Source organism: Cervus canadensis, chromosome 16 (genome assembly GCF_019320065.1).
Source record: "Cervus canadensis isolate Bull #8, Minnesota chromosome 16, ASM1932006v1, whole genome shotgun sequence".
Taxonomy (NCBI): domain Eukaryota; kingdom Metazoa; phylum Chordata; class Mammalia; order Artiodactyla; family Cervidae; genus Cervus; species Cervus canadensis.
The window spans coordinates 32,370,337-32,384,554 of record NC_057401.1 but is presented as its reverse complement, the minus strand read 5'-3'; the positions used below and the strand labels follow the sequence as shown (position 1 = coordinate 32,384,554).

The 14,218-nt window shown below is 40.8% G+C and overlaps 2 long non-coding RNA genes across 2 annotated transcripts in view; one reads left to right on the top strand and one right to left on the bottom strand.

The window, feature by feature from the left end:
• The window catches only part of LOC122454387, a 38,804-nt gene extending 35,707 nt beyond the window's left edge, over positions 1 to 3,097 (bottom strand). Inside the window, exon 1 of the long non-coding RNA XR_006273375.1 lies at positions 2,997 to 3,097. This is a non-coding gene — a long non-coding RNA (uncharacterized LOC122454387). The remainder of the gene's footprint in view (positions 1 to 2,996) is intronic.
• LOC122454385 lies at positions 76 to 4,507 on the top strand. The gene is made up of 3 exons (XR_006273374.1): positions 76 to 86; positions 981 to 987; positions 4,382 to 4,507. It is a non-coding gene; the product is annotated as an uncharacterized LOC122454385 (long non-coding RNA).
• Positions 4,508 to 14,218: the final 9,711 nt, after the last annotated feature.

Genomic DNA, 14,218 nt, shown 5'->3' with positions numbered 1-14,218 from the left:
AATAACAAGAGCCCAATGTTTCAGACTGGACATGGAACAACAGACTGGTTCCAAATAGGAAAAGGAGTACGTCAAGGCTGTATATTGTCACCCTGCTTATTTAATTTATATGCAGAGTACATCATGAGAAATGCTGGGCTGGAGGAAGCAGAGGCTGGAATCAAGACTGCCGGGAGAAATATCAATAACCTCAGATATGCAGATGATACCACCCTTATGGCAGAAAGTGAAGAACTAAAGAGCCTCTTGATGAAAGTGAAAGAGGAGAGTGGAAAAGTTGGCTTAAAGCTCAACATTCAGAAAACTAAGATCATGGCATCCAGTCCCAACACTTCATGGCAAATAGATGGGGAAACAGTGGAAACAGTGAGAGACTTAATTTTGGGGAGCTCCAAAATCACTTCAGATGGTGATTGCAGCCATGAAATTAAAAGACCCTTACTCCTTGGAAGGAAAGTTATGACCAACCTAGATAGCATATTAAAAAGCAGACATTACTTTGCCAACAAAGGTCCATCTAGTCAAGGCTATGGTTTTTCCAGTGGTCATGTATGGATGTGAGAGTTGGACTATAAAGAAAGCTGAGCGCTGAAGAATTGGTGCTTTTGAACTGTGGTGTTGGAAAAGACTCTTGAGAGTCCCTTGGACTGCAAGGAGATCCAACCAGTCCATCCTAAAGGAGATCAGTCCTGGGTGTTTATTGGAAGGACTGATGCTGAAACTGAAACTCCAGTACTTTGGTCACCTGATGCAGAGAGCTGACTTATTTGAAAAGACTCTGATGCTGGGAAAGATTGAGGGCAGGAGGAGAAGGGGACAACAGAGGATGAGATGGTTGGATGGCATCACCGACACAATGAACATGGGTTTGGGTGGACTCCGGGAGTTGGTGATGGACAGGTTGGTGATGGCGTGCTGCAGTTCATGGGGTCACAACGAGTCAGACATGACTGAGCGACTGAATTGAACTGAATGTTCAGCCATGGAGTGGGTGGTATCCAGGGAGATACCTGGCAGGACACTGTGGGTAATGTACTTGGTATTCCTGAAGCCATCAAAGTGTCTGTCAATCAAAGTCTAAACATTTGGGGCTTCCCAAGCTTAAAACTGTCACTCTGAACATAGTCAATAAAAATTAATGAATTTAGTGAACTTTGCCCAACTACAAAGCCCATGACACCACAGGATACAGATACTAACACTGATGCCCATTCCATCAAATAACCATTCTGACAGTTCAGAAGCACAGCTAGAAAGAATAAGGACTAGGAACTATCACAGAAACCACTGATCTACATGGTTCTGTGGTGTTGGAGAAAATAAAGTGAGGAAATAAGGCTTTCCTACCTGAATAGAGTTGGTACGGTTTGGCACAATTCCATGTAAGAAAAAAGTATCCAGCTTTTCTGTATTCCTTATGTAAGATGAAAGAAGAGAAGAAAGAAAGTAAAATGGGTCAGTTGTGTCCACATGGATTGTAGCCTGGCAGGCTCCTCTGCCCATAGGATTTTCCAGGCAAGAATACTGGAGTGAGTTGCCATTTCCTTCTCCAGGAGATCTTCCCAACCTAGGGATCAAACCTTGGTCTCCCACGCTGCAGGAAGACTCTTTACCATCTGAGCCATCAGGGAAGCCCTCATGTAAGGTGGTATTAGAAAGAGACATGGTCTGGGGTATACTCTGCCTTTATCTACAAGGAAGGACAGCAAGGTCAATATGAGGCTGTGCATGGATAATACTTAGGTGTTCTGCTTCAAATTCTTTTTGGAACTGGGTAGAATATAAGACATAATTTATTTTTTTAATAATATGGACTTTAAAGGTCAAACATGGCACACTGACAAGGAAATACATTTAATTCTGTCTTCATATCTGAAGCTGAAAAAGAGAAGTAACCATTCTGACTGTGTGTCCTTCCCCAGAACTAGACATCAAGTTCTAAAGGCCAAAAAACCTTCACTGATATTAGATCCCAAAGAGAATCTGATAGGCTGGACTTAGATGAGCTAAACTGTGTTTACATGCTTAGATCAAGTTTATTCTGAGTCAATGCCTATATTTTATAATAAGTTATCTCATGCTTGTATCATGAATGTTCCCATGTGGCTACTGGTCAGATCAGAAACAGCATTTCCATAAGCAAAAAAAACCTTTTTTTCACCTTTCTGTGACTCAAAGAAATGCAATCCTAGAATATGACAGTACACTGACAAAGGGTCAACTTTTGAACCTTGTACTTTTGATGTCCAGAAGTCACTGATTAGAATGCAAACATCCTTGTCATACCTATTATCTTAGGCCTTATCAGCAGACAAGAAAACTGCCTTTTATCTGTACACAATCTTCTAATCAAGTCTTCCCTATAACTCACATACATTTTTATAATTTCCTTGCTGGAAAAAGTTATCCAAAAAAATCTAATTGAAAATAATTGGGGTCTATGTATAGAAGATCTGTTTAACCTCATACAACTGAATCAGTATAATCATTGAATTTAAGAAGAATTAATGATCAAGCACATATAAAATATTAAATTTAACTAAACTTCATAATGGGTAACATCAGGATATATTCTCTGAATGTAATGTTTAATGTTCCCAAATGTTTTAAGTGTTTGATATAATTTGTAAAAAAAGAAGAAAAGTTTATTTTTAATGTTTTCTGAAGTTTATATTCTTGGCCACTGCAGTACTTTTGCCTGGACAATCCCATGGACAAAGGAGCCTGGTAGGAAATAGTCCATGGGGTCGCAAAGAGCTGGACATGACTGAAGCGACTGAGCATACACATTCTTAGGCCACCAGTGGACAGCAAAGCTCTTGTGGGACTTGAGGCCTAAGTTGAGTACAGAGGTGATGGTTTGGGGTGATGGAAAGCAGAGACCACAAGAAACCAATCAAGAGCAATATTTGCCTCATAGCACTCCACCTAACTCAAAGACATTTCAAGTTTAAATTTCCAAATAAAATGAACAATCAGAAATACAATCAGATTACCTGAGAAAGGCAGGTACGAAAGTCAGGATCCTAGAAAAAGCAGGAAGGAGATATTCATGAACAAAGGAAATCTGTCTCAGAAATGCTGAGGAGACACCAAGAGACAAATGACCAACAAAAATAAGAGGAAGTCACGGATTTGGATGGTGAGGCGGGGATGTTAGTGAGCAGGCTGCAACTGGCCACGTCTCTTCCTTCCCTTGACCCATGCTTGTCATTCATTGCTCAGCCAGTCTCCTCCTCCACTAGGCTTCAACAGTCTCAGTGACAACCTGGGTTTTTCTCTCCTTGGCACCTGCATGGCCAGAATAAAGTACTGGTTTGGCCAAAAAGTTTGTTAGAGTAGTTTTCCATCTTACAGAGGGCCCAAATGAACTGTTTGGCCAACCAATACTTAGCTCTTGTCTGTCATCTAGCATATGCTCAAAAAATATTAATTGGTTTCCTTCATCCTCCTAACCACAAAATAAGAAGCCAGGATCAGAGGTATGTCCCAATTAAGAATTAGAATGAATTTATACATACTAAAATTTCAAAAATATTTTTGAACAGTGGAGAGAGTAGAGTTATACCTGAAAAGTTTCACAGATACCGTTGAGGGCTGGGCTCTTTAAACTACCTTGTCAATGAGTCCAGAAAAACCATAAGTTTGGATAAAACTCCCCTGTGGTGCTAACATGCTTCAAATTAGTCACCAAGCCACTGACGCCCCACAGAAGGAATTCACGCTCCCCAGAGACTTCTTCCCACATCCAAAGAACTTTAATTGTTCATCATCGAGGCAACTTGTGGCCACCGTTCCACTGGAAGGCTTCTTTTTAAATCTGTGCAGCGTGCTACTGTGTCAAACTGAAACACTGCATGTGCTAAAATAAGTCAGAGATGGCTGGCCAGATTAGGAAAAAAATATTGTGGGCCGGCAACCAGAGAAGAATTTGGCAAGAAAGGAAGTCAGAGGGGATTTCCAAAGTCTCCACACTGAAGGTTAGTGATACAGATTTCAAATAATTCAACAGCAAGTTAGTGAGGAAAACCCACTGGTGGCAGAAACCAAATTATTTTTGAAAGAAAAGGAACTTAAAGACTATAAAAACAAATATCAAGACATTTCCCTATAATTATCAATTCTGCTGTGAAGAAACAAAGGGGGAAAAAAGATGCTTCATAGAAAATCCTTCATGACAAACACCAAAACCCCTCTCCACTCCAGGTGTTTTTCAGGTCTCTGAAGAGTTTCCAGTAGTTTCAATCTCCACTATACTATACAGCATTTTTCCAAGGTTTGTATTATCTCTATTTATGTGTGCGTGTGCTCAGTCATTTAGTCGTGTCTGACACTTTGTGACCCCGTGGACTGTAGCCTTCCAGGGTCCTCTGGCCATGAGATTCTCCAGGTAAGAATACTGGGGTGGGTTGCCATTTCCTTCTCCAGGGGATCTTCCCAATCCAGGGATTGAATCAGAGTCTCCTGCATTGCAGGCAGAATTTTTATCACTGAACTATCAGGGAGGCCATCTCTATTTATAGCACGCCAAGCTCCTCTGTCCATGGGGATTCGCCAGGCAAGAATACTGGAGTGGGTCACCATGCCCTCCTCCAGGGGATCTTCCCAATCCAGGGATTGAACCAGGGTCTCGTGTAGCCAACATGCGGACTCTTCACAAAGATATGAATCTGTGTGATCCCAGACAAGACACAAAAAGTACAAACTCAAATGAATGTTCAAAGTTCTCCAAACACACTTGCACACACACAACAATATAGATAGAAACTAAAGATTAGTTTTTTTGGTTTTGAGTCACTGCTTCAACATAAAGGGTACCCACCCTCCCCCCCTGTATAGCTGCACCATAAAGGAAAGGAAAAGATGTATATAAGATCCTGGTTTTATCACAAGATAGATCCTTTCTGTGTGTGAAAACGCTGAGAGTTTCTCATTGCCCGCAGAAAATGTACTGCCAAGCCCACAACCCTGTGTGGCTTTTTAAAGAACAAGGAAGTACCGTCGCCTGTCCCGCTCCTCCACCCCCCACTCAGCAGGCCACATGCTCAGGCTGCCCCACGTGGGCCACAGCACCTTCTGAGGACAAACAGTCCTGACCACCAGAGGAAATGTGCAGAGAGGCTTCCAGCCCCTAGCCATTGAGGGAGAAAACAAATACCCGTTCAGTGCACACAGAGAAAGCAATTGCTCTGACAAGGGTGTGGCCTAGGGCTGCAAGAAAAGGAAATACAGTTGCCAAACCAGACCCAGGTCAGCAGAAGGGCATGAAATTGTCCTCCAGCTGGTGAACCAAGTAGGGCTAGCACCTTGCTGACTTCATAACTCACCAAAACACAGCAGATAAATTGTCCTAATAGATGGAGAAATACAACTCTTTGAAAGGCCTTCCACCTCCATAACGTTTTGGTGTATTTAAATAATATTTATATCCTGTATGTTTATCACACCTGTTTTGTGTATTGTGAATACATGGATTTTTCTCTCAAAATCTCTGAGATACAAGCCAAGAAAATCATTCAAAAGTTATTTCCATTGGAAAAAATTCTAAGATTGTTCTCTCTCCTGTACAGTCATATGTAAAAGGCATCCTTTTAGATGGTTACATCTCTTTGATTTTTCATCTTCAGTTTGGAAAATTAGCGTAAATGAAGGCATCTTCAGAAAACTTGGCCTATTTCTTTAGAGCAAATAAGAACAGCATGCAAGCAACATGCCCAAGAACAGAAGATGGCAGAGAGGAGGAAAACCAGGTCCTGAGGTGACATTATCTTGGCTTGTGTATTCTTTAGCTACCTATCCCCATCAAGGGAGAGGCAGCGCTGAGTTTTCTTTCCAGTGAATGAAGAAAAGAAACTGGCATATCTTCCAAACTGTATGACGTAAGATGTCATTAAGTATACGGGAACGTACTTTAGGGTTTCCTTCCCTGACAGCTGGGGTTCACAGTGACCCTGCAGACCTCCTAGCTCCTATCTGAGGTTTGTAGGAGGCAGACAGGCTGTTTTGGGGTTGAATCACTTTCTGAAGAAGGTCAGGCCCTCAAAGCTCTGCCTGGTCTGGGTAGGTCTCCTCCTTATCTAGACACCTCCAGAGTTCAGAAACCAGGAAAAACATCTGGAAAAAGATCATATGTGAGGATGACTGGAAGAGAGCTATTGTAGTTAGTCGGAATTAATAAAAAGTTAAATATCAAACTAGAAGCAGTCCGTGGCAGATAGAAGATGGCCACAAATCCTTTGATATTCTTCTCTTTGAGAGATAGGGTCTCTTTTCTTTCCCCCTGAATCTGGGTTGGCTGGTAATTACTACCAGCTGAAGAGGCAGGAGTGGCAGGAGTGAAACTCTGGAACTCAACTCAAAGAGGATGGAAGTTTCTACCTTAGTCTCTATGAGTGCCGAGCAGTCTGACTACCCTGCTGGAGAGACCCTGAGACCACACACAGAGGGACAGGGCCCAGTTGAACCCCACTTTCCAGCCATCCCCACCAAGGCAATAGGCATATGACCCCATAGAGCAGACTGGACTTAAGTTGAATATCACTAACTCCGATGGCTGCCATGTGAAGCAGACGAATCACCCAGCTAAGGCTCACCTGATTCCTAGCCACCAAAATGAAGCAATATAACAAAATGTTCTTATTTTAAATCAATAGGTTTTAAGGTCAGTTTGCATTCAGCAGAAGATAACACATACACAGCCTCTGGGAAGAGTAATAATTCTGAAAACAAAACCTCCCATTACAGAAAATTTGATATATCCTAAATTTTAGCCACCAAGTAAACAGCAGATTACAATCTGACTATGCTCCAAAACATGCAAGGAAGAGAAAAGATAGGTATCTCTTGCCCACTGGGGGCTTCCCTGGTGGCTCAAATAGTAAAGAATCTGCCTGCAATGTGGGAGACCTGGGTTTGACTTCTGGGTTGGGAAGATCCCCTGGAGAAGGGAATGGCTACCCACTCCAGATTCTGGCCTGGAGCATTCCATGGACAGAAGAACATGACAGGCTACAGTCCATGGAGTCGCCGAGTCGGACACAATTGAACAACTTTCACTTTCTTTTCCTTTCCTTGTCCATTGGCAAGGCTTCCCAAAACAGATGTCAGGTAATAGGTATCTTTCTCAAAGTTGTAACTAAGCTGCTGCTGAGGCTGCTAAGTCACTTCAGTCGTGTCCGACTCTGTGCGACCCCAGAGACGGCAGCCCACCAGGCTCCCCCGTCCCTGGGATTCTCCAGGCAAGAACACTGGAGTGGGTTGCCATTTCCTTCTCCAATGCAGGAAGGTGAAAAGTGAAAGTGAAGTCGCTGATTATTGTAAATCTTTGCAACAAATATCCATAAAATAACTACATGTCAGTCATTGTGGTAACCACCAAGGTCATAAAAATGATTAAACTATCTCTGCCCTAGAAAATCTTGCTCTCTGGTAGGCCATCTAATATGCAAATTTTTAAATTGGTTTAAATAAGGAGTTGGCAAACTTTTTCTGTAAAGACCCAGATAGTAAATGCCTCAGGCTTTGCTGGCCAACTTCGTCAAAATAACACAAAAAGAAGCTTTAGATAATATATAAGCAAAAGAGAGCAACTGAGTTCCAATACAACTTTTATTGAGGGGGGGACACTAAAATCTTAACGCCATATAATATTCATGTGCCTGAAATTATTTTTCTTTTGATTTTTTTCAGCCGCTTGAAAATGTAAAAATAATTCTTAGCTCCCAAGCTGTATAAAATAGGCAGTGGGCTAGATCTGATGTTCAAGCCATAGATGGCCGACCTTTGCTTTTTAAGTTTGATCAGATGGGCCTAAAGCAGGTAGAATTTGCAAAATAAATACATGAAAGGTTAGCACTATCAGAAGCATTTACTGTTTTGCATTGCCATGGATACAAAGATCTCCTTTCTATTTCTGATTTCTCCCCTGCATAAGGGCATAAACCATCTGGAAGAGCTAGCTCAGATGGTTTACCAGGGAGGAGCTCTGGGAAGCATCAAATCCCCAGAGGAGAAGAGATGTTAGCCAACGAGGGCAGGAACCATAGAGACCGACGGGGGAGGGCACATCAGCACAGGCACCTGAGGCTGTGTTAGCTTCAAGCAAGAAGCACTCAAAGAGCCAAGTGGGATTTGGATAAAGTGCCACACGTATTTAAAAAATCTCCCCACTTTGCAAAATGTCCAGTGCCCTTACACAAAGTTCATCTTGGAATAGACTTAAGACACCTAGAGCCAGACAAATTGGAATCACAAAGGTAAATAAAGAAAGAGAATTTAAGACATTCTTCTTACTGAATGACTATTTCTTGAGTTTTCTTCATCAGATTGCCACCCACCTTTTCTTTATTTATTTTTATTTATTTAATTTTTAATTGGAGGCTAATTACCTTATAATATTGTGGTGGTTTTTTCCCTACATTCACATGAATCAGCCTTGGGTGTATATGTGTTCCCCATCCTGACCCTCCCTAACCCCATCCCATGCCTTAGGGTCATCTCAGTACACCAGCCCTGAGCACCCTGCTTCATGCATCGAGCCTGGACTGGTGATCTATTTCACATATGATAATATACATGTTTCAATGCTATTCTCTCAAATCATCCCACCGTCGCTTTCTCCCACAGAGTCCCACCTTTCCTTTAAATGTTGCCATTCCACTTTATGCTGAAATAAGCTTGTTTTGGCCAGAGACTTGCTGAAGGTTTGAGGCTTTGCCTATTTACAGTTTTGTTTTTGCTTTGTGTTTATGCAAAGAGCCTTAAAAGTCATTGGGAAAATTTAAAATCTACAGAATAGCTCTTCACAGGAAGCCTGTTGCCCATGCCACCCCACCTCCAGCTAGCCCACCCACTCTGTCCTCCAAGTATGATCATGTAAAAGAGCTATCTCTATTGAGAGACAGAAAGAAAGTCAAAGATACACACACTTCTACCCTTTGTAGTTGAGAATGATGTATATCCTGGTGCATATCCTTCCTGCCTCCTTCCCATGCTTTCAGCGGCATCAAAGTATGTTCTCCCCCCAAGGGTAGCAGCTGTGACCTACATTTTCACATTCTGATGCTCTTTGCGGCTTCCTCTTCCCCTCTTGGGGCCTAGGATGCCTTCATTCAAAGCACGCTTTCCAATAGCTGGTGGCTTCGTGTCAAGCAAGTCCCCGACTGTTTCCATCATTCTGTGTATGTAGACACCCAAACAAGAATGAGGTAAGCACGTAAACCAAAACCAACCTAAGATAGATCTGGTCTGCTTTGGAGAGGAAAAAATAAATGAAGTTTCAGAATGATATTCAGGCAGCATTTTGCATGATTTATATAATAGCAACTAGATGTCTAATGTAGGTTTCTTTTCAATCAGAAAGTCACATGATTCTTCTCCTGAGTCCAAATTAACCACTTCCATTTTGCTTAACTTATAAAAACAAAGGCCTCCAATAGTCAACAGAATCATTTTTTTAAGTAGACTCCAGAATACCTTCCTGATCCTGCAAATCATGCTTTATTTTTCATTTAATGACAGCATGTAATAAAATTTTTAAAGTGAGAATGTGGATAAAGTTTTGCTTTTATATTAGTGTTTTATGTTAGAATAAGCCTAACTATAACCTTATGGATAGATAACTTGCTTAGATGAAAACAGCTTATGTTATCATTGTTTCCCCAAACACACAGACAGCACAGATTTGAGATCTAGAAGGAAGAAAATAAGGGAGGGAGGGAGGCAGGGAGGGAGGCTCAGTTTCAATCAAAAACATCTATGGCTCATACTTGGCTCCATCTCTTTTAGTTGGGATACCAACTTTATAAATGTTCCTCCCCACACATCCCTCTCTGTCTGACCTGGTGAGAAGCTTGGCTTTTTCCCTTACTAAGAGAAAAACTCTTCATATCTTTCTTCCTTACAAACATCAGAAACAACTAAATGACATTAATGCCTAGAAGGTGAGTCCTCAGCCACTAAGGATCCTTCAGCCCTTCCAGGTATGATACCACCACTTCCCTCTTCACTTTGCCAACCAGCTCACCATCCTTCCACCATCACTATTCTTCCAGTATCTACAGCTGCCGAGAGCAAGAGGAGGAGGCTTTCCTTTCAGGTCAGACAGTAGCCTTGGATGATCAAGCACCATGTCTTGGAATATGCCTCTTTTCCCCATTCATCTCTCCCCAAAATATCTATGTCCATCTCCTACTCCCTGGAACCAAAGTTATCATCTGTACAGTAGTCATGTACAGATGTGAGAGTTGGACCATAAAGAAAGCTGAGTGCTGAAGAATTGATGCTTTCGACCTGCGGTGCTAGAGAAGACTCTTGAGAGTCCCTGAGACAGCCAATTCAAAAGGAAATTCAATTCAAAAGGAAATTAACTCTGAATACTCATTAGAAGGACTAATGGTGAAGCTGAAGCTCTAATACTTTGGCCACCTGATGCAAAGAGCCGACTCACTGGAAAAGACCCTGATGCTGGAAAAGATCAAAAGCAGAAGGAGAAGAAGGTGACAGAGGATGAGATGGTTGGGTGGCATCATCGATTCAACAGACATGAACTTGAGCAAACTCTGGGAGATGGTGAGGGGCAGGGAGGCCTGGCATGCTGCAGTCCATGGGGTTGCAAAGAGTTGGACATGACTTGGTGACTGAACAACAACCACATAGCAAAGAGGAATTTAAAGTTGCATACAATTAAAGTTGCTAATAAACTGACCTTAGAAAGATCATCTTCCATTATCTGAGTGGATCCAGCATAAGCATGAAGCATTCTTAACAGTGGAAGGTGAAAACAGAAGAAGAAATCAGAATGATACAATGTGAAAACAACTCATCATTCCTGGCAAAGATGGAGAAAGAGGGACATAAACCAAGGAATACAGGCAGCTGCTAAAAACAGGAAACTGCAAGGAAGCAGTTTCTCTCCAAGAGCTTCCAAAAATGAAGATGGCTCTGCTGACACTTTAACTTTAGTCCAGAGAGATCTGCATCTGACCTACAGAGCTGAACATTATAAATTTGTTTTAGTTTTAAGCCACTGAGTTTGCAGTAATTTGTTACAACAGCAATAGCATACTAATACAGAACCCACTGATGCAATGCAGATCCATGCTGCTTGGGAAACCATCCTCCACTCCTAGATCCTCCCTCAGGCTGAGGCCTAGGGACATAGCTCATCCTGCCTAGGCCTGTGGACCCCAGGCTTCCCATTGCCCCTTCCCTCGAGGCTGAAACTGGACCACAACTATGTGATCTAAACTCTCTAGATTTTACTTCTAAAGTCCTCTTCACAATTCTAAGGGTGTTTATGCAAATTATTGTCTTGATTGGCCTATAGAACATCCCTTTGCATATGCAGAATCCACTCAGTTCTTCATTCATTCACTGAAGAAACATTTATTGTTGAGCCGAATGATCCTTAAAGACTTTAAAGGAAGTTAAACACTCAAAACAGGCTACCCTGTTGGCTTAGACTGTAAAGCATCTGCCTGCAATGCTTGAGACCTGGGTTTGATCCCTGGGTCAGGAAGATCCCTGAAGAAGGAAATGGCAACCCACTCCAGTACTCTTGCTAGAAAATACCAAGGATGAAAGAGCCTGGTAGGATACAGTCCATGAGATCACAAAGAGTCAGACACGACTGAGCAACTTCACATCAGTGAAAACATTAGAGCTATTACTTCTGACAGGGAATGTTCCAGAAAATGACTACTTACGTAAATGCCTTTGCCAGTACTTTCATTTTTCTCTCATGTTGATCTGCTCTAGAAATCTTAACAACTATAGATCAAAAAGCTCTAACTCACATGCAGTTCATGACTTTACCTGAGTAAGAATTCATCTTTCTATAAAAAGCTCTTTATATAAAATAGACAAACCATTAGCCAGACTCATCAAGAAAAAAAGGGAGAAGAATCAACAAAATTAGAAATGAAAATGGAGAAATCACAACAGACAACACAGAAATACAAAGGATCATAAGAGACTACTATCAGCAACTATATGCTGATAAAATGAACAACTTGGAAGAAATGGACAAATTCTTAAAAAAGTATAACTGAACTAGGAAGAAATAGAAAATCTTAACAGACCCATCACAAGCATGGAAATCGAAACTGTAATCTGAAATCTCCCAGCAAACAAAAGCCCAGGACCAGATGGCTTCACAGATGAATTCTACCAAAAATTTAAAAAAGAGCTAACACCTATCCTACTCAAACTCTTCCAGAAAATTGCAGAGGAAGGTAAACTTCCAAACTCATTTTATGAGGCCACCATCACCCCAATACCAAAACCAGACAAAGATGTCACAAAAAAAGAAAAGTACAGGCCAATATCACTGATGAACATAGATGAAAATATCCTTAACAAAATTCTAGCAAACAGAATCCAACAACATAGTAAAAAGATCATATACCATAACCAACTGGGTTTTATCCCAGGGATGCAAGGATTCTTTAATATCTGCAAATCAATCAATGTGATGCACCACATTAACAAGTTGAAAGATAAAAACCATATGATTATCTCAATAGATGCAGAGAAAGTGTTTGACAAAACTCAACATCCATTTATGATAAAAACCCTCCAGAAAGCAGGAATAGAAGGAACATATCTCAACATAATAAAAGCCATATATGATAAACCCACAACAAATATTATCCTCAATGGTGAAAAATTGAAAGCATTTTCCCCAAAGTCAGGAACAAGAAAAGGGTGCCCACTCCCACCACTACTATTCAACATAGGTTTGAAAGTTTTAGCCACAGCAATCAGAGAAGAAAAAGAAATAAAATGAATCCAGATTGGAAAAGAAGTAAAACTCTCACTGTTTGCAGATGACATGATCCTCTACATAGAAAATCTTAAAGACTCCACCAGAAAATTACTAGAGCTAATCAATGAATATAGTAAAGTTGCAGGATATAAAATTAACACACAGAAATCCCTTGCATTCCTATACACTAACAATGAGAAAACAGAAAGAGAAATTAAGGAAACAACTCCATTCACCATTGCAACGAAAAGAATAAAATACTTAGGAATAAATCTACCTAAAGCAAAAAAAGACCTATATATAGAAAACTATAAAACACTGATGAAAGAAATCAAAGATGACACAAATAGATGGAGAAATATACCATGTTCATGGATCGGAAGAATCAATATGATGAAAATGAGTATACTACCCAAAGCAATCTATAGATTCAATGCACTCCCTATCAAGCTACCAACGGTATTTTTCAGAGAACTGGAACAAATAATTTCACAAATTGTATGGAAATACAAGCAATCCTGAGAAAGAAGAATGGAACTGGAGGAATCAACCTGCCTGACTTCAGACTATACTCCAAAGCTACAATCATCAAGACAGTATGGTACTGGCACAAAGACAGTAACATAGATCAATGGAACAAAATAGAAAGCCCAGAGATAAACCCACACACCTATGGACACCTTATCTTTGACAAAGGAGGCAAGAATATACAATGGAGAAAAGACAATCTCTTTAACAAGTGGTGCTGGGAAAACTGGTCAACCACTTGTAAAAGAATGAAACTAGAACACTTTCTAACACCATACACAAAAATAAACTCAAAAATGGATTAAAGATATAAATGTAAGACCAGAAACTATAAAACTCCTAGAGGAAAGCATAGGCAAAACACTCTCTGACATAAATCACAGCAGGATCCTCTATGACCCACCTCCCAGAGTAATGGAAACAAAAGCAAAAATAAACAAATGGAACCTAATTAAACTTAAAAGCTTTTGCACAACAAAGGAAACTATAAGCAAGGTGAAAAGACAGCCTTCAGAATGGGAAAAAATAATAGCAAATGAAGCAACTGACAAAGAATTAATCTCAAAAATATACAGGCAGCTCCTGCAGCTCAATTCCAGTAAAATAAATGACCCAATCAAAAACTGGGCCAAAGAACTAAACAGACATTTCTCCAAAGAAGACATACAGATGGCTTATAAACACAGGAAAAGCTGCTCAACATCACCATCAGAGAAATGCAAATCAAAACCACAATGAGGTGCCATGTCACGCCAGTCAGAATGGCTGCTATCAAAAAGTCTACAAATAATAAATGCTAGAGAGGGTGCAGAGAAAAAGGAACCCTCTTACACTGTTTGCAGGAATGCAAACTAGTACAGCCACTATGAATAACAGTGTGGAGATTCCTTAAAAACTGGAAATAGAACTGCCATATGACCCAGC